Below are 21,031 nucleotides of genomic sequence, written 5' to 3' on the forward strand. Positions count from 1 at the left end.
TTTTTTAAATTTTAAGTAATAGGATAACTTTATTTGATGTTGCAAGGTCCTCATGCCCACCAGGCAGTTTTCATTTTTTCATTTATCCATGACCTCATTTCATGGATTAGTTATTAAGGTTAAATTTTGGTGGTCAATTCCATATATCAGATACTATAAGCAATAGGTCTATAATAAACTTATTTTCTCGCATACTTTATTTCGCGTTAAGAAATTCAAGGCGATTTATTTGCGTAATCTACTCATTCTCTTGATATATTTTTAGAAGGAGAGATTCAAGTTTCACATATTCGCAATAATATGGATTCGTGTTATTTTTCTTACCACGCACTCGCAGAAATAAATCTCTCACAAAATTAAGTGGGTTTACAGTAACTGATGGAACATCTTGCAATTCATCGTGAAGCAATTACTATGTTACTTTGTAATGCTAACACTAATTAGTAAATGGTGATGATACCAGTATAATCTGGGGTAAGAATAAACTCACCATATTATATAGATTCAATCTGGATGAAAATTGTGAACACCAGACGCTCGTGTCTTATAAGAAGACTCATCAGTGACAATCGCATAACAAACGTTTAAAGAAGCACTAGCTACGAGATATATAAAAAAAATCTAATATGTTATTTTTTTTGCTCAATCATTAATTATATGCAAAAAGTGAAATAATAAATCACTTTTAGCAGCCAGTATGGTTCAATTTTGTCAAAATAAACTAAAAAATATTGATTATGAATCATTCACTTGCAAGTGTATAATTCGACCTGATTGAATCTATTCATGTGCACTTTAATTTAACCCCTTAGCCTGAGATGGATAATACATGAATTGTATGTGTAAAGTTATTTAAAGGAAAAGAAAGTCAACATTGCAAGTGAAACAAAGGTAAATCATTTGATTGACTGATTCGATCCACAAAAAAATCATTTTTATACAGGTAAAAACGATTATAAACATTTATTTTTCATCTATAATATGAAATTAAATAGACCTAGAATGATCCAACAGCACGAGTTGGCTTAATCTATTTATATCTATATTTATGTTTACATCGCAATATGGTCATCGTATGACTTTAGAGGTCAATTCGATAATTACACAGGTAAAATAGCTACGACCGTAAAACGTCCGTAAAAAATCCGTAATACGTCCGTATTATACGGCACGTCTACGGACGAATAGTACCACGGACGTAAAACGTCCGTTGCTTCCCATCCGTAAAACGTCCGTAATACGGATATTTAGTACCACGTCCGTAATACGGACGTTTAGTACCACGTCCGTAATACGGATATTTTGTACCACGGACGTATAACGTCTATTATAATTATGCATTATAATATATATATATTATAGTATATAACACACTTATTGTAGTATATATAACACACTTATTATAGTATATAGTATAGTTTGATTTTTATGTAACAGTTGCAATGTATTGCTGAAACTTTTGATGGAACTGTCAATGATAAAATGCTATACTTTTTTTTAAGGTGATGATACTTTTTATTTGCATTTCCTTATATCATGTATATAGTCTCCTAGTGTTCTATCTAAAAAAAAATATTCTGATGCAATACACATACAAGGATTTTGTCATAGAACTTTCTGTCATACAGTGACTTGTTGTTTAACAAGTTGAATATTGATGATATCTTTTTAAACATTTTACATGATATTTCAAGAGTAAATCAACAATAATCAGAAGTATTTCAGTGGTGGTCTTTGGTGCATATTTTGCTTTCATGTATTAACTTGATAAAATAAGGCTCTTAGTTTTCTCTATTTGTCATGTCCAAACCCTTTCACAACACACTATATAGTTCATTTTTTTCATTGTTGGAGGACATATGGTGACCTATAATAGCTCACTATCACATCATGTGAACTCTGGTGGATATTTTTCTCATTGGCAATTCAACCAAATGTCCTTACTTTTATAAGTCCTTTTAATTATATATCAAGAGTAATTGATCTCAAGAGTATAAATTGAGAATACTGTAATGTTTCCTTTTTACAGTTTTGAATGTATCCTTTTTTCTTCAAACTTTCTTAGAACAAACATAATCTTCAATCTTCTTCAAAGTTAAAAATTTTATTTCCAAGGATTTATATTCACATTATAATTTCTTTACTTTCCAAGTCTATGAATGTCAAAATAAATGTCTTCTTTGTAAATTTAAACGTTCTATTTTTTGTAAAATTCCCAAGTTTGTGAGGTAGTCTTCTATGTCCTGTATTCATGGTATTGGTTATTCTTCACCATGTTCACTGTGATGGTAACTGAAATAAAATATTCATAAAGAATATAAATCTAACTTCCATGAATTACATAAGCTAATTGCTATATGTTTGCAAATTCATTCTGTTAATGCAAAATCATTAACTGGTTGTTTTTTTTTTGCTTATTTGAATGTCCAGTGGCAAATATTTTATGTTTTCTAAATGATTACAACGTTAACTTATCAATACATAATATAGGCCAGTCTGACTAGGCAAGTTTGTAATGTAAATGCTATGATAGTCTGAATTTCTGACATCTCAAGTGTGTGTGTATGGAGCAGAAGGAGGCGAGAGTAAGGCTTAATGCATGCATTGAATCAGAAAGTGAGAAAAATAAGCAACAGTGTACATGTACAATTAAACTTGAAACAGTTTTAGGTAGATAACATAAAATTATTTAAATTAACTGCAATTCTACAGATGAACTTACTTTGATATCAGGTCTGTTTTGAAGGGCATTCACACCTACATGACATACATGTTCACCAGTAATATCAATCCTTGCCAATAATGTCCTTTCCTTTCATTTGGTAACAAGCTAAAATTGTATATATATATATAAATTAATCAAGAAGTCCAGACAAAAACTACATGTAGTATGAACCGATGCTCACTAATTTATACCTTTCCTATATACTTTTACTTTTAAGTAAATTGAAACAAAATGTAAGCTAACAACAGAAAGAAGATCAAGTTTAAGCTTATAAAAAAATCCTATATATGTGCAGATTTTAATAAAAGACCAACTTTTCAATGTACCTTGGCAATTGATAAACTTCAATTGAATCATAATTTCCTGTCAATATGCACATCTACATAGTATGTCCTTATTATCTACTAAGTTTCATGAAATTCTGTTGTGTGGATTCAGAGGAGTTGCAATGACAAACTGTTGAAGTAGTAATAAAGCAAATAAGTTCAGAGGGACATAACTCCTAGAAAAAAAATGAATTGTAATTTCCTGTCGATATGTACATCTACATAGTATGTCCTTATTATCTACAAAGTTTCATGAAATTCTGTTGTGTGGATTCAGGGGAGTTACAATAACAAACTGTTGAAGTAGTACATTAAAGCAAATAAGTTCAAAGGGGCTTAACGCCTAGAAAAAAAATTGAATCTTAATTTCCTGTCGATATGCACATCTAAATTGTATGTCCTTATGATCTAAAAAGATTTCATGAAATTCGGTTGTGTGGTTTGAGAACAGTTGTGATGACAAGAAACAGGACTTGACGTCAGACAGACAGGTCAAAAACATTATACCCCCCAAAACTTCGTTGAGTGGGACATAAAAATGCTGAATATCATGAAACTTAGTTAAATTGTTCATATTTTTTGTTGTAAGCTCCCATTTGATTTTTATAAATTTAAGTTTGTCAGTTTCTGAGTTATAAGATTTTCTTCATACATGTCATAAGAAAAGGGGTGACTTTCAAGTTTTTGGAAATACATGTATCCTTAAAATTTCGTTAAACTTTGATGACTGATTTATAGCAGGGATGGGGTCGATTACTTTAAAATGTAATCGATTAAATTACAATTACTTTGCTAATAAAATGTAATCGATTACATTACAATTACACCCTTTTTCATATGTAATTGATTACATTAGATTACTTTTCTTTAAAGTAATCATGATTACTTTAGATTACTTATGATTACATTGTATATTGCAATATCAAAGTTTTTTTTATAACTTTTTATCCTCACAAAAAAGCTAACTTTGGTGATTTCTTTAAAAGCCTTAATTTATTCAAAAATTATTTTTAAAAAAGATTTAATAGACAAGTACAGTGTAACATGTGTAATTTGATCAAAATAGCTAAAAACAAGTGTACATGTCCTTTCTCTCTGTAAAAGAAATAACTTTATTTTTTTCTACACATTTTTAACCAACTGCCTAATTAACAAAAAAGCTGAACAAATAAGGAAAAATTAATTAAGTATAGTTTTATTGTCTGTTGGGACATAATTGACACATCCATTAATGTTTTTACAGGTGTTAATCACTACTTCCATTTTTTTTACAAACAATAGGTGAGCTTGGGTATTACAATTTTATTGTCTTAATAACAATATCAATAAAGTTAGAAATGGTTGATTGTCATTATTTGTTTGAAAATTTTTAATACTTGATCTAATTAATAATTAATAGAATTATTGTCAGGTGAAAACACAAAACAGCTTTGTAACTTAGGAAAGTATATACATTTCTCAACAGTTTATTGTAATACAAGATATTTTGTATTGATGAAACTTCTGACGTCACCTATTGTTTACTATGCATGTTGTTTGTAATACTATGCCATATGTTTACACTGTAAATGTACTTGTTTATACTGATGATTGTCAATAAATGAAATCTGGTTTTAACTTCCATTTTGAATTAAGTGGGCTCATATATTTACGTCAAATTGGAACTAAATGTTTTCTGCATTTTAATTTCAATGTAGTTATGTTAAAGTATTGGGTAAACTTATATGAAATTGGAGTAAAAATCAGAATTTTCAATCAAGGAAAAAAAAAAAGGCTTTCAAGGCATATTCTTGTATCATAAGAGCTCAATCGCAAAATGAAATATTGGAGAGGCAACTTCCTTTAGTAATTAAACTGTTAACAAAATAAATCACTTGGTTATATAAATTTTTTATATAGATGATACAATTTATCACATAAAACAAGGTCCCATCATTGTGAATACTAGTTTCATGATTTTTCATTCAAGCTTTACATTTTCTTATTTTCATCTTGTCTTTCAAAAAATATTTTCATATATATACAAGATTTGTAATCAGCAAGTAATCATATGAATGTAATCTTAAAGTAATCTAAAAGTAATCATGATTACACCTGTTTTTGCAATGTAATCGATTACATTACGATTACTTGTAATCAGAAATGACATGATTACTGATTACATATGATTACACTTCAAAATGTAATCGATTACAGCTGATTACGATTACTGATTACGATTACCCCATGCCTGATTTATAGCTATTAAGAAAACCTCCTTTTAGTTTTCTTTTTATAAATTTCTGATATACATGTGACATTGAGAAATTATTGTTTGTTTGCAGTCTGACAACAGATTAACCAATTATTGCGCAACAGCCCAGTGTATTGCACAACAGCAAGAAATCTTTAATTGAATATACATGTAGTTTCAATTCTTGAATTCATATAAACTGCTACTTTTGCATAGGTAAATATATAATGTTTCTGTACTTAAAATCTGTAGTACTGGACATTTACTTTTGATATTTAGTATCATAACTTTCTTTACTTAAAAATTATTGTAACATTTAGGTACGGTATATGTATTGTACAGTACATGTACTTGTTTTGTACTATAATTTTTTGTACAAATAATACCCACAGTGATCATATTATTCCATGTTTGAAAATCGTAACTTGAAGAGATTTGAAAATGTAACGGTGTAATAACATGAATAAACTGTTATCACAGAGATATGTCTCGCCTTTTTGGGTAATTTTGATTATATGCAAATGTTGAAATCAAAATAGCAATACTTTAACATCTTACACAAGTTATGCAAATATTCAAAGTCAATGAACCATGACTGAGTTACATGGCTAAACAATCTCCATGTAAATGAGATGTGCCAATGCTAATACAACTGCATACCAAATACCATTGACTTATTATAAGTCGTTCCCAAACCTAATTACAAACATTAACGTGTCAACTATGTAAAAGTTTCAAAGTCAATGAACCATGATGAGGGGGGGTGGGGCTATATAATCTCCCTGGAAACAATACATGCAAATGTCAATAAATTTGCATACCAAATATTATTGACTAAACATAAGCAGTTTATCTTAAACTGATCTAATCACAAACTAATACATGAAAACTAAGATAAGTTTCAAAGTCAATAGACCATGACTAAGGGGGTGGAGCCAAATTATCTCCATGGAAATGAGATATACCAATGCTTATACAATGTACAACTGTATACCAAATATCATTGACCTACCACTTGTGGTTCCCCATAAACTGACCTAATCACAAACTAATACATGTAAAATAAGCAAAAGTTTCGAAGTCAATAGACCATGACTGAGAAGGCAGGGCCAAATAATCTCCATGGAAATGAGATGTGCCAATGCTTATACAACAGCATACCAAATATGATTATCCTATCACATTATCACTTGTGGTTCACCATAAACTAGACCTAATCACAAACTAATACATTGTTGATGCCGTTGCCTCCGAAGCTACAGTACTACATATTTTTTGGTTCAGAAATAGTACATAGATGCAAAAGTAGCTGTGTAACCAATTTCAAGTTCTTTGACTTCATTAATTCAGAAACATATAATATGTCAAATATTTATTTTCAATCCAAATTAGGACCTGTATCAAGGAGTAAGAAACTTGTCAACATTTAAGTGAAGCACTAATTATAAGAATTTTTGCATAGCAATATATAATATTTCCCACAGAAAGTAACCAAAAGTTAGCGTGCAATAAATTCTATTATTGCATAGCAATATAATATTTCCCACAAAAAATAACTAAAAGTTAGCGTGCAATAAATTCTATATAATATTGCACTAGTGCAATAAATCTTCAAAAAATCATGACGTCATCAATGACAAACTCGTAGTTTAAACCAATTTTTACTTTCAAATATTATATTGCTATACAATAAAAGGGTTATTGCATGAATATTGGGGTATATTGTCCCTCGTAGAACATATATTGCACTCGCAAGCTTGTGCAATATAAAATTCTACTCGGGATAATATTCCCCAATATTCATGCAATAACCCTATAATATTGCACCTGTGCAATACATCTTCAAAATTATTGCATGAATATTGGGAAATATTGTCCCTTGTAGAACAAAAATTGCACTTGCAAGCTCGTGCAATATAAAATTCTACTCATGACAATATTCATGCAATAACCCTATATTATAACTACAATTGCACAATATTAATCACTTTACCATAAGTTATTATAACTAGAGGCTCTAAAGAGCCTGTGTCGCTCACCTTGGTCTATTAAACAAAGGATGCAGATGGATTCATGACAAAATTGTGTTTTAGTGATGGTGATGTGTTTGTAAATCTTACTTTACTGAACATTCTTGCTGCTTACAATTATCTCTATCTATAATGAACTTGGCCCAGTAGTTTCAGAGGAGAAGATTTTTGTAAAAGATAACTAAGATTTACAAAAAATGGTTCAAAATTGACTATAAAGGGTAATAACTCCTAAAGGGGTCAACTGACCATTTCAGTCTTGTTGACTTATTTGTAAATCTTACTTTTCTGAACATTATTGCTGTTTACAGTTTATATCTATCTATAATAATATTCAAGATAATAACCAAAAACAGCAAAATTTCCTTAAAATTACCAATTCAGGGGCAGCAACCCAACAACAGGTCGTCCGATTCATCTGAAAATTTCAGGGCAGATAGATCTTGACCTGATAATCAATTTTACTACATGTCAGATTTGCTCTAAATGCTTTGGTTTTTGAGTTATAAGCCAAAAACTGAATTTTACCCCTATGTTCTATTTTTAGCCGTGGCGGCCATCTTGGTTGGTTGACCGGTTCACGCCACACATTTTTTAAACTAGATACCCCAATGATGATTGTGGCCAAGTTTGGTTTAATTTGGCCCAGTGGTTTCAGAGGAGAAGATTTTTGTAATAGATTACTAAGATTTACAAAAAATGGTTAAAAATTGACTATAAAGGGCAATAACTCCTAAAGGGGTCAACTGACCATTTCAGTCATGTTGACTTATTTGTAAATCTTACTTTGCTGAACATTATTGCTGTTTACAAATTATCTCTATCTATAATAATATTCAAGATAAATAACCAAAAACAGCAAAATTTCCTTAAAATTACCAATTCAGGGGCAGCAACCCAACAACAGGTTGTCCGATTCATCTTTAAATTTCAGGGCAGATAGATCTTGACCTGATAAACAATTTTACCCCATGTCAGATTTGCTCTGAATGCTTTGATTTTTGAGTTATAAGCCAAAAACTGCATTTTACCCCTATGTTCTATTTTTAGCCATGGCGGCCATCTTGGTTGGTTGGCCGGGTCACGCCACACATTTTTTAAACTAGATACCCCAATGATGGTTGTGGCCAAGTTTGGTTTAATTTGGCCCAGTAGTTTCAGAGGAGAAGATTTTTGTAAAAGTTAACGACGACGGACGACGACGACGGACGACGGACGCAAAGTGATGGGAAAAGCTCACTTGGCCCTTCGGGCCAGGTGAGCTAAAAAAGAAGATGTGGTATGATTGCCAATGAGACGACTATCCACAAAAGACCAAAATGACACAGACATTAACAACTATAGGTCACTGTATGGCCTTCAACAATGAGCAAAGCCCATACCTATTGTTTGGTGTCAAGGTAAAGAATCTCAAATTTGATAAAAATAATTAAGCATGTATTCTTCATTTTGTGGTTTAAAGTTTCTTTAGACAAGTAAGATGCTGAAAGAATATAATATACAGATATAAACAATACCAAATTTTCACATTATTTTTTCAAAATGGTCTCAAAGCTTCCAAATTTGCAATTTCTTTAATGAAAAATGCACACAAAAAAAACTACCTGTAAAACTTCGGTTTTGTACATTTCATGAGCAGGAGATTATATAATTTAGTCAAATACAAACTTATAACTCCATAAAAGTATCGTGCTTAAGCCTTTACATAAATTTCAAGAAAATCAACCAAAAACTGACCAAAAAAGGACTCATTTTTGCAGAGTTATCTCCCCTTCCAATGTTAATTTCAAAAGGAAATATAAAATGCCACTTTTGAGTTTTCCTCCAGTTAGATTTTATGGGACTTTTTTCTGTGTATATAAAGGGCATAATGCTATAGATTAGAACTAAAACATTTTCTGTTTTAATTAGTTTGAGGTTAACCATTTCCTCCATAATGACGCTTTTTGACCCCACCCCCTTTACTCCATAATGACGTCTTTTGACGCCTGTGTAGTACCTCAGTTGAAATGCATTGACTACAAAATGTCTGCATATTAAAAAAGACTTAAAAAAATTTGTATCCAATATGAAAAGGATATTCATGAGAATATCTGACTTGAATTTCATTGATGAAATGTTCGTTTTCACAATGCATTAATACTTTAAACCTGATGATTTTTTTTTTATTGAAAAAATCCTATGCGAATCACGTATGTAAAAAAAAAATTCCATGGAGGAAAGGGTTAAATCTTAGTTAGACTGGACTACAAATTGTTTATGGTTTTGTAAAAAAAATAATTTGTCACTTCTAACTGTTAACATGGATAATTTTCAAACTTGCCCACAACAAGAATCAAAACTTGGAACTCTATGACCTCAAATTTTAAAATAAATCTTGGAAACTACATGTACATGATTTACCAAGTTTGACAAGAGAGCAAAATTATCAAATAAACTAGGCATCATTTTAATATAAACATACCTCTCATCACAAAATTATTCATTGACTACTGCTCCTCTGTGCTCATATGCACATAAATCAATATGACAATCTATGAATCCTCTATATAATCTAGACAGAAATGACCCAAATGAATTGTGTTCTGTTGCTTAGCTTCTCCTACTTCTCAAAGTACTTGTACTTGTACATTCATTGAAAATGCTAAAAGAAATAATGTTTAATGAAATGAAGTTATAATATCTGCCAAAATTGCATTTAATATTTGATCTTGCAAAATTGGCTTAGTTTTGATCTTTTAAACTAAACCAACAAACTTTCCCTGAAAAAAAAGGATAGCTCTTCTTAACCTGGTAAACATTTTAACCCCAGGTCAAATTTGCTCTGAATGCTTCAGTTTCTGCTTTCAGAGATACATGTATAAGCCAAAAACTGCATTTTACCCCTATGTTCTATTTTTAGTCATGTTGGCATGTTAGTTAGCAAGAGGGGTCATCCGACACATATTTCTAACTAAATAAGTGTAATTTAGTGGTTCGATTTGTCTTATGTTGCTGTTTATCTTATTTTTTTTTGTTCTGTTTTTTATATTTTACATTGTATAAATCAGTCTCTTAGTTTTCTTGTTTGAATAGATTTACAAATTTGTGATTCTCATATACATGTAGGGTCCTTAAAAACTGAATATGCAGTATTGGCTTTGCTCATAGTCATTGTTGAAGGATGTAAAATGACCTATTGTTGTTAACAGTTAACTTTGATGTCAATTGATTTCTGGTGGAGAGTTTTCTTTTCTCGTTAAACAATATTTTATTTTGAAAATAATTATGTAATTTAAACATTATTATCATATAAATTACAATATGACAGATTTATAAGTGGAAAAAAGTGAATTTACACTTTTAAAAATTCCTCTATTTTCTCATTCACTATCACCATGATCACCACATTTTTTGTATTTTTATATTAACATTACGTACATGTAAAGCAGACCTTTCACCTTCTCAAGGAGTCCACTTCCCATGTACAAGAGGAGGCCCAAACAGCTTGATTTTGAGTCAGCTAAAAAAAAGTTCAAATAGATTATGATACACTAAATAAATACATAAATTACATGTACATAATAATTTAATAATAATTATGAATCCACAATCATGGTTTCAGAAATGACACACCAATTTAAATCAATAGATATCATACATCTGCATTGGCTAGAGGTACATGTATAGGGAGAGGGTTGAGATCTCATAAACATGTTTAACCCCGCCTGAATTTTGCGCCTGTCCCAAGTCAGGAGCCTCTGGCCTTTGTTAGTCTTGTACTATTTTTAATTTTAGTTTCTTGTGTACAATTTGGAGTTTAGCATGTTTAGTATGGCGTTCATTATCACTGAACTAGTATATATATTTGTTTAGGGGTCAGCTGATGGACGCCTCCGGAATTTCTTGCTGCATTGAAGACATGTTGGTGACCTTCTGCTGTTGTCTGCTTTATGGTCGGGTTGTTGTCTCTTTGACACATTCCCCATTTCCATTATCAATTTTATGTATATATTAAATTTTTATATCAGTGTTTTCTAATTTCTGGGTAGTCCAGTAGTCCAAATTATTATGATGTCTTGAAAGGCTATTATTATTATTTTTTGGACGCTTTACTCTAATGACTAATTATGTAAGGCGTCAAATAAAAAAAATGTAATAGCCTTCCAAGAAGTCATAATTATTTGAACTACATGTAGGTAGTCTAGATAAGTACAAATTTATGTAAATAAGGGCAAATTTGCAGACTTTTATTTTTTATATAAATTAAATATTAAAGTTTATATTCATTTGGATTTTACCATTTTACCCTAGTCACGCAAGTTGGGCAAGGCCATTCTTTGCAGGAGTATTATATTTTACAGATTTTAACCCTTTTTATAAGTAGGGCAATTTTTTTTCAAAGCAGAACGAGTTGGTAAGGAAGCCACCACTTGACTTTTATGGGGTGGGGGCTACGATAAAAATGTTATCCTGCATTTTTTTTTTAAAGTTGACAGAACTCCAGTTCCGCATATTTTTCAAATAACATCCAAGCACCCCCCACACAGGCACTTGTCTCAGAAAAAAAAAAATCCTATATACCTTAATGTGTTATATTAGGCAGCAACCATTTGATTTTCTGGGGGGGGCTATGGTTTTTTTTTCTGTACAAACTTTTTTTTTCGCCTGTGGCGAAAAACAATCTATTTTTTTCGCGACAAGTCGAAAACAATTATTTTCTTTCAATTTTAGCATTACATATATAGTGGCAGCTGAGGGTGAAACAAACAATTTTTTTTTCTCAGAATCAAAAACAAATTATTTTTTTCTCCAAAAACTGGAAACAAACTTTTTTTTCCAAAAAAAACCATAGCCCCCCCCCCAGAAAATCAAATGGTTGCTGCCTTAGGTATATAGGGAATTTTTTTTTCTGAGACAAGTGCCTGTGACCCCCCACCTCCAATAAAACTCGCATGGTAGCTCCCTTAACAAGAGTGGGACATTTTTAGAAAGGGAGACGTGTTGTTCAAAAAGTAGGCCGTTTTGGCAGTGGGTCGAGTTGACTTTCGTCCGTTCTTGCCAATCTTCTGATCTTTGTCAGACTGATTTTCGGGTTTGCATGCGATGAAATTTATAAATTCAAATGTTTTTTCGTGAAAAGTATACCACTAGCATCTTCTTAAATATGTACATGCAGTGTTTTCATTAAGAACCGGCCGCCGGCCATTTTGACCTGTTCAATTCAATTTCTGGCCGGTTCAGTTGTCCTGAATAAAAAAAAAGTCCTATTTTTTTTTTATGAGATCTTTTTATATTAAAATCATGACAACGGAGTTCGAGGGAGTTCGAAGATTTGTGTTTATATTTTAAACCGACATGCGGTTGCAACGACGATTTTCATTGGCTGTTATTTCAGACTTCCTGTTTGACACACGTGTTTATCGTTGTTATGATTGAATGAATAGTATGTACCCTCGCAGCTCTCGAGTCTTCATTATGTATGTATGTACGTAGATCCCTCCGTTTACGGAGCACCCAGAACACTACATGATTTTTTTCACTTTAACAACTACCACGTCAAAGAGTAGAAAAGGTTTGGATTACTATCATACTATGTAGTTTGACAAGATTTGAAACAGTTTGAATGACGTTATAGTTTTACTGTTTAATTGATGTCTACAACTGGCCCCGTCGATCTGCCGGCAACTACAGAGCATCCGAAAAGGGGGCAGGGTACATCGATGAAAAGTTGCATTGACAGGTCCCGTTCCAAATCATAGATATATTTCTGGTCATAATACTTTCAGTTGTGAGGTATGTAACCCTTTTAAAAGCTATCAAATGAAATTAAGAAGAAGCGGAAGCTCATGTTTTCTTATAAATGAGCCTGGCCAGCACTTCTTCTTTTTCTTTCTTTACACATCTTTTCATACCACCGGGATAATGGGAAGGGGGATATTTAAAACTGCTGCGTGCAGGGGAAGTGCTGTCCAAATTTTTTAGGGGTCCTCAAAGGTAGGACAAGAATCTGGTTTTAAATGTAAATAGCACCATAATTTTCTTATTGTCCCAAGTCCCTATCTAAATAAAATTAACCTCTTGTCAGGTTCAGAGTTTTTGCTACTACATGTACATGTAACCTTTTATCAACAATATAAAGCCAGAAATAAATTATGATGCTCAATGTAGTATTCTTTTATTCTGAGGATGAATCAGATTTTGAGGACGATTGTTGCTGGTGAACTCTATTTTGGCATGGATAACAAGTTGTTATACATAAGTGTCATTGAATTGTATCCATCAATCATTATAATAATTAATCTCTTATTAAAGTGATAAAAATGAAAATATTTCAATATTATACTTTCTGACTTGGTGATGTTAGATAATAATTCATTCATTGACTTAGAAAAACTTTAGGTTGCCTACATTAACAGTAGTACTGTAAAAGTGACATTTTAAGAACAATAATAATTTTATGCCATGGCCAGAATTCAGGATTTTGTGTCTAATTTTTTTTTTTAAATCTTTGAGGGGTAGAAATGACATTTTAAGAACTATAGTTTTATGCCAGGAATGCAGGTTTTTAAGCCTTTTTGTTTAAAAAACAAGGGGGCTAGTGGTAAAAGTGACATTTTCAGAACTATAATTTAATGCCCAGAATGCGCCAGAATGCAGGATTTTGCGTCTAATTTTAGGTTTGGGCCTGCTTAAATCTCTAATTGGCCCCTTCAAACAAAATGAAGTGAAACCCCTGACATGATAATATTTACCTTTCGGTGCGCTTTCCAAGTACAAAATAGCGGGTATGTAATCCATCAAAAAGAAACACAACTTTCTTGTTTGTGTGCGTTTCGTTCCCCGGTTTCTTCAAGTTAATCGACAAGCAACCCATTTCAATTTATCTGTTAATAATAACTTGTTGATCCAACAGTTTTGAAAAACCAGAGGTCCTCGTATTATCTATCAGACTAGTATATATCTTTCCATTCTTTTTAACTGTAAAACATGAATTCAGCAGCAGACGAGCGTCCATGGATGAGTTGCGTCATAGTGTAAAAAACGGCAACGGTGATTTTTCCGGGTTTTCGTATTCCACTTGTCAAGCTTTCGAGAATACATTTACGATCATTTACGTATATGATTGAGAGTTAGTCCGGAACCCGGTCTGGAATCAAGAATGGGGATTTAAGTATTGAAAATAAATACAAAAAAGTTCAGAAGTGGTACACTGGGTATTTTAAAATAGGCCTCTGTTATAAACAAGGATTTGTCTACAAATCAGTCACGGCGGCTTTATATAAAACTATGAAGAAATGAATCGGAGACAGAGGCCTACATGACATTATCATACATCAGTGGCGGATCCAGGGGGGGGGGGTTCTGGGGGTTGGACCCCCCTTTGTGGGACGATCAATGCATTTGCAGGGGGACATATAGTTAGAACCCACCCCTATACACTGGCGTAGCACACGGTACGGTTGGTACGGTTCCGACCGTACCAATTTTTACTGCAGGTACGGAAAACCGTACCAAAAAAATCAAAATATTAAAAAAAAAATATGCTAGAATAGTATGCAAACTTCCATACAATAAATGTTTTACATTTACCCCTGTCTGTTTTCTTAAAGAAAGAAAAAAAAACGTCCTTCATAGTTAAAAGTACTGAGCATGTCAATGTACGTAACCGATTAATTAATGAAATTGTTAAAGATGCTGTTGCTGTATTTTTAAAAAAGAATCGATCAAAGGACAAAAGACAAACCAGAGAACAAATAAGACACACAAGGACAACCAACACCATTCAACATTGAAAACTATAAAATCAAATTAGAAACACGGACCCCTAAAAAAAACTGGTGCAACTAAATGTGCCCCAGAAGCGTAAGCAGGTCCTTCTTGCAAGACAACCGTTGTCCAAAAAATCACGGTAATTGCGACAGGCTCTTTAATAAATGTGCATATGAAAAAATCGTACACAATACATATAAAGAAGATACAAATTATAAAGAACACAGTGATTTATTTCAGTTCTTCATCTTGACAGTCGCTGCATGATCATTTAAAATATTTATATCCTACCAGGTCAAGATGACCCCCTAGTGTCGACTTAAGTGATTGTCTTGAACGTTCACAAAACATTTAACATGTTAACCCTGCCGCAATTTTGCGCCTGTCCCAAGTCAGGAACCTCTGGCCTTTGTTTTTCTTGTTTGTTTTCAATTTTAGTTCTTTCGTGTGTTATGGGATCTAGAAAAGTGTGCATCCCCCAAAACACGTTGTTTCTGTACCGACAGCAGGGCCGGTTGAAAATTTAAAAAAAAAAAAAACAAAAAAAAAAAACAAAAACAAAAACAAAAACTGAAACAAAAGATTGTCTTCATATCAAATTGTTTCCACGGAAAGTGTCTTACAAGAAGCAAGATCTCTTCACTCTCTTGTGTAACCCCTGCATGTTTTTCGTGATCCATGTTTCTATTTTACTTTTGGTTTTCAGAGTTGATGGTCTATTGTTTGTACTTCTGTGTCCCGGGTTTAAACGACTCAGAGAAAATATCCATTTTTTTTTAGTATGGATTGTTAAATTGGGTATTTTCTCAGAGCCGTTTAAATCACTCGAAACTAGGCGAGACATGCACAGAAGTGATAGATATGTATTATAAATATCGAAAATTGGATATTTTTATCAGCAAAATGAAAATTAAAAAAAAATATCTGTTTCATATACCCATGCGCCTAAGGATAAAACTAGATAGCTGCCATGGTTTAAATTAAAGTAAGACAACCAATTTCCCGCTATCAAATCATTTGAAGAAAAAAAAACAATGTATTGGCATATGACCTTTTACATTGGAGGGTTAAACTTGCATTAAGTCGTGTTCAACCCTTTAATAGAAAATAAAGGAATATGGAGTAAACGTGCACGGAACCTAATCACACAGCGTCAATGCATAGAAAAAATATAAATGATCAATGCTCAAAGTTTTTATCACTGTTCTCCATCTTGATAATTGTTGGAGGGTCTTCAATAATAAAAAAATCATTTATACCGTAAAACAAGGTCAAGATGGTCCCTAGTGTCAACCTAAGCAGGACTAGAACTTAAAGTATAATACTGCCCTCTCAATATATTTAAATCTAGTCTTAAAAAATCACCAAAATCATCACAATACAAGACGAGAACTGACAGACCGGTATTTTTGATTATGAGAATTACGTTTTTTGCTTTATCCTACATATTGGTTTTTTAATCTTGTCCCTAAAACCGAAAAATCTTAAATTACAATAAATCAATATTGTCGAAAAAATACGCGGCTAAAAAACTTGATTTGCATTTCAATGTAAGAAAGAGTCCGGGAAACGCTCAGAATGCACAATTTTGCGTAATTTTTCCCAGAGCTTCTGGGGGGGCCTTCAGTGGCCCCAGACCCTCGCCGAAAATTTTTTGCCTCGCTACGCTCGGCTACCATATATTTTGCCTCACTATTGAAAGAGGCTAGTTATGGCCCTGGGCAGTCCTATAATAAAAGACTTCTGAGGTTCATATCATTTACACTCAACGTTTTTTATCATGTATTTTTTACTATCAATTAATGTTTAACCCGAGTTGGGGTTTGATAGTAAAAAAAAATAGATACTATACGAATTCGGGTTCAACGTTGATAATAAAAAAAAATATCCGCTAAAAAACTTTGAATGTAAATGATATGAACCTCGGAAGTCTTATATTATAGGACTACCAGACCGGCCGCAGCTTATCCCATGCATGCAGTGTGTGAGGATTGTCATAGTTTTTTTACCCATTCCCGATCCTCATTCATTTTACTAATCACTATAGTTCTAAAGTTGCTAGCCGCACTTTGATTGTTTTATTTTAAACATTAAAAATAATAATATTAAGATCTTATAATAAATAAACTGACAGAAATCACTTGTAAATCATGAATTTTTCACAATGATTTGTCGCGAGGTATAGTATGGCATTGTTGTTCTCATTCACCAATCCTGCTATGTAAATGACACAAAATATAGAAAACAAACTACAAAACCTGCAAGACACAGACATTCATTTTTTTTCAAATTGTCTTGTAAAAAATGCTGCTGCTCAAAAACATTTGTTAGTGCCAGGAAACACTCAGAATGCAGGATTTTAACGCTATAAACCCCAGAGCTTCTGGGGGCCTTCAGCGGCCCCCATACCCCCTGCCGTAATGCAGCCTCGCTATGCGAGGCTGGATGGGCCACTTCTTGTCCCATATGTCTAATTTGCAGAAACCGTATCATTATTTTTCGGCATGCTACGCCTATGCTATACCCCCCTTTTGTAGCCGTCCCGCTAGACCACACGACCACCTGGGCCTCACAATAATAAAGTTTTCGGTGGCCGTGTGTTACCTTTCCTCGTCAGTTTTAATCTAGCGTCGTACTACAGAACATGATATATAAGCCATGGAGATGTTATTGTTACAAATTAATGCAAGATACAGTCACAGAAAATAATTATATGTATAAGAACGTCTAAGTCAGTGACAACTCTACAACAGATTTATCCATCGGATCACCAGCAATGATGGTGATACATGGCTGTGTATATATATATACAATCTTTATGAATTTGGTATGATATATATGTCTCAGTGTATGTTTGTCATGTTTGTGTATAACCAATGTGTATTGTCTTGGTATCAATCCTATGATTTTGGATTTCAAACCAATAAAAATTACTGACTTACTTACTATACACATCCTAGCTTAAATCAGAGAAGAATTAAAGTCTTGGACACTTATTATGGGCGGGGGAGGAAAGGGGGGGGGGGTCACTTATGTATTCATTTAAATGCAATCAAAAGTTTACCAATCGGACAGACCTTCAGTTAAAATTCGTGTCAAGCTCTTTTGTAATCATGATTATTAGGAAACATCTTATAAGTTTTCCTACTGTCTCCTTGATTTACTCGATACAATTAAGATTCTAATAATAGCCAGTGCTACATTATCAGCCTGATAGATCCTTGAAATGGCTAAATTTTGGACTTGATCATCAATTGTTCCAAGGTGAAACAATATATTTTGTTTTATAATTCTCCTCCTATATTCAACGTAAAGCTCACAAAATCTTGTGGACGACATCAAAAGTTCAATGTGGAATAGCAAAACTTAATTAACATAGTTTTTTCACTGCCCCCCCCCCCCCCCCCCCACCTTCTTTACTTAATTTTGGAAAAAATGATTGAATATACATGTAAAATTGATGTGGGATAAGCAAAACTTGCAGCAATGTTTACCCATCCACTACACCCCTAAACTATTTGATTTAATTTTTTTTATCCTACATTGATCTTTTGATGTCGTCAGTGTGTCCCTTATGTTATCATGTTTGTCAATATGTCGATTCAAATCAAAATTGTACTTACTAAATTTGCAATTGAGATGTAGGTTGCCAAATTTTGAGAAGCCACGGGAAGTTCCGAACTGTTCACTAGTACATGGCATGACTAGTGAGGCCTGTTTTTTTAACAGTCAGTGCCCCCCCATCCCCTTTATAAAAATTTCTGGATCAGTCAGTTTATGTTTAATGGTAAGTTTAAAGGTGTCTTTAAATATTGATATTTTTATCTTTTATTCTCTGTCTTATCTCGTTTGATTGGATTTTTTGTTATAAATTAATGTAATTGGTATCCTCTTTCCAATTTCATCGTTAACAATAGACCTACAACAAAAGGCCCTGTACTGTAATTTTCTGTCTTGTCTAAAAATACTTTAAATAGTACCCCTTTCTTCCCATAGTACTGATTTCATAAATGCTTGCTTGAAACCAGAGACATATAATACAAATAAAATAGAAGCAGGTAATTTGCTCTCATTCCACACCAAAGGAGGATAAATGTATGATAACATTTTAATGTTACCGGCATTATTCTACATACATTGATTCTGAGACTACTTTAACATATACATTCTAAGGGCTTTAATATATTAAAGGGCGGGTATAAGGGACGAAGTAAGACCATGTGACTATTGCATTGGTTGTTGTGATTAAAACACGATAAGAGTGTTTCCTTCCCCCTGCATCTTATGATCCTCATTGAACAGTAGAAACTACTTCAGCAGTTCAGACATTAAACAATCTGAAACTTTTCAGGTACTTTCTATATGCTCATGTGCAATTTCTTGTTAGCATAGTTTTGTACTTGGACAGATAATCAGAATGATCAACAATCAAGTATATTAGACAACAGTCAGGTCTATTGCCATTGGTGAAACCTGGTATGAGGTAATTTTAATTCAGCCTTGTACAATATATACATAGACTACAGTCATTTTTGCTCAAGCATTGCAAATAAGGTTAAATGTTAGATGTTTTATATTGTTTTAACTGCATTCATGGCAATTATTTAACCATCCATCGGGGTTCCAACCCACGGACCCCCTGGATCTGCCACTGCCAAGCACTCTTTGTATTTATAATTCAACTTAATTGTAATTACAACCTTTAGAAAAAAATATAGAAAGATTTTTTTCAATTTCTTTTTTTTTTCAATTAGGTCAAATAAAATAATATCTGTGTTCATGCTATTCAGCTATTACATCTTTGAAAAAATAGGATAGGTAGGGATTTTTTTTATTTTACATTTTACATATTTTTCATTGACTCTTTGGGCTGATGGGAGAGAAATTCTGACATTAACAGTGCTTATTGATAATCGGTACGCTATTTCTAGGCTTAAAATATAGGGTAGTTGCGGATGGATGTTCATAATGAACAAAAGTTAATTATTTTACAGTGACTTGACTGATAGTGTTGCTATCCAACAATTGCAATTCATTCAAAATTTTGACCAAATTGCAATTTGTTTTATTAAACCAAATTGTTCAACTGGTCAGAAATTTGAACAAATTGTTCAGTCAAAACGTGAAAGTGCAAGGTGATAAAATAAATCATACTTACAATCCTATAAGACTTTAACTCCACTGTGTTGATGTTAATTTTAAATTAGTTTATCAATCTGTATAGGTATATATAGCTATTACCATACTAAAGGTGAACTGTTTTATTTGTAATTGCTATAAAAATGTCCAAACTAAGCTTTTATATAGGTTTTCTTTCAAAATGTATTCTATATTCATAAGAATCACACAGTATATGAATAAAAACATCATATTCAGTAAAATAATTTGTAAAATTGCAATATATTTGTAGGAAGGGGAGATAATCTTTTTTGGTTTCAAAAAGTCTTTATTCAAAAGAATAGTATTTTAGGTTATTTCCCCAAGGAAACTTATCAATAGCATATTGTTATTTCACATATAGTTTACTGAATATATGATGTATTATTTTAAATGATATATGATTCTTATAAATATAAAATCCTTTTCGAAAGAAAAACTATATAAAAGCTTAGGTTGGACATTTTTATAGCAATTCAAAATAAAATAGTTGACCTTTAGTATGGTAATGGCTATAATATAACATATATGATATAATATATCAATACAGTGGAGTTAAAGGCTTATAGGATTGTAAGTATATTTTATTTTATCACCTTGCACTTTCACATTTTGACTGAACAATTTGTTCAAATTTTTGACCAGCTGAACAATTTGGATTAATAAAACAAATTGCAATTTGGTCAAAATTTTGAATGAGTTGCAATTGGTATAATTATATTATATCATATATGTTATATTATAGCCATTACCATACTAAAGGTCAACTATTTTATTTTGAATTGCTATAAAAATGTCCAAACTAAGC

At 32.3% G+C, this 21,031-nt stretch overlaps 1 long non-coding RNA gene across 2 annotated transcripts; it reads right to left on the reverse strand.

The window, feature by feature from the left end:
• Positions 1-2,085: 2,085 nt before the first annotated feature.
• Positions 2,086-14,556, reverse strand: LOC143048167 (uncharacterized). Of its 2 annotated transcripts, none has more exons than XR_012969756.1 (5): positions 14,195-14,556; positions 10,735-10,816; positions 9,779-9,958; positions 2,723-2,830; positions 2,086-2,292 (listed from the first exon to the last, which is right to left on the reverse strand). It is a non-coding gene; the product is annotated as an uncharacterized LOC143048167 (long non-coding RNA). The 2 variants fall into 2 exon arrangements; XR_012969755.1 differs by having other exon boundaries at positions 14,049-14,555.
• Positions 14,557-21,031: the final 6,475 nt, after the last annotated feature.

The sequence above is a fragment of the Mytilus galloprovincialis genome, chromosome 10, assembly GCF_965363235.1.
Source record: "Mytilus galloprovincialis chromosome 10, xbMytGall1.hap1.1, whole genome shotgun sequence".
NCBI lineage: Eukaryota > Metazoa > Mollusca > Bivalvia > Mytilida > Mytilidae > Mytilus > Mytilus galloprovincialis.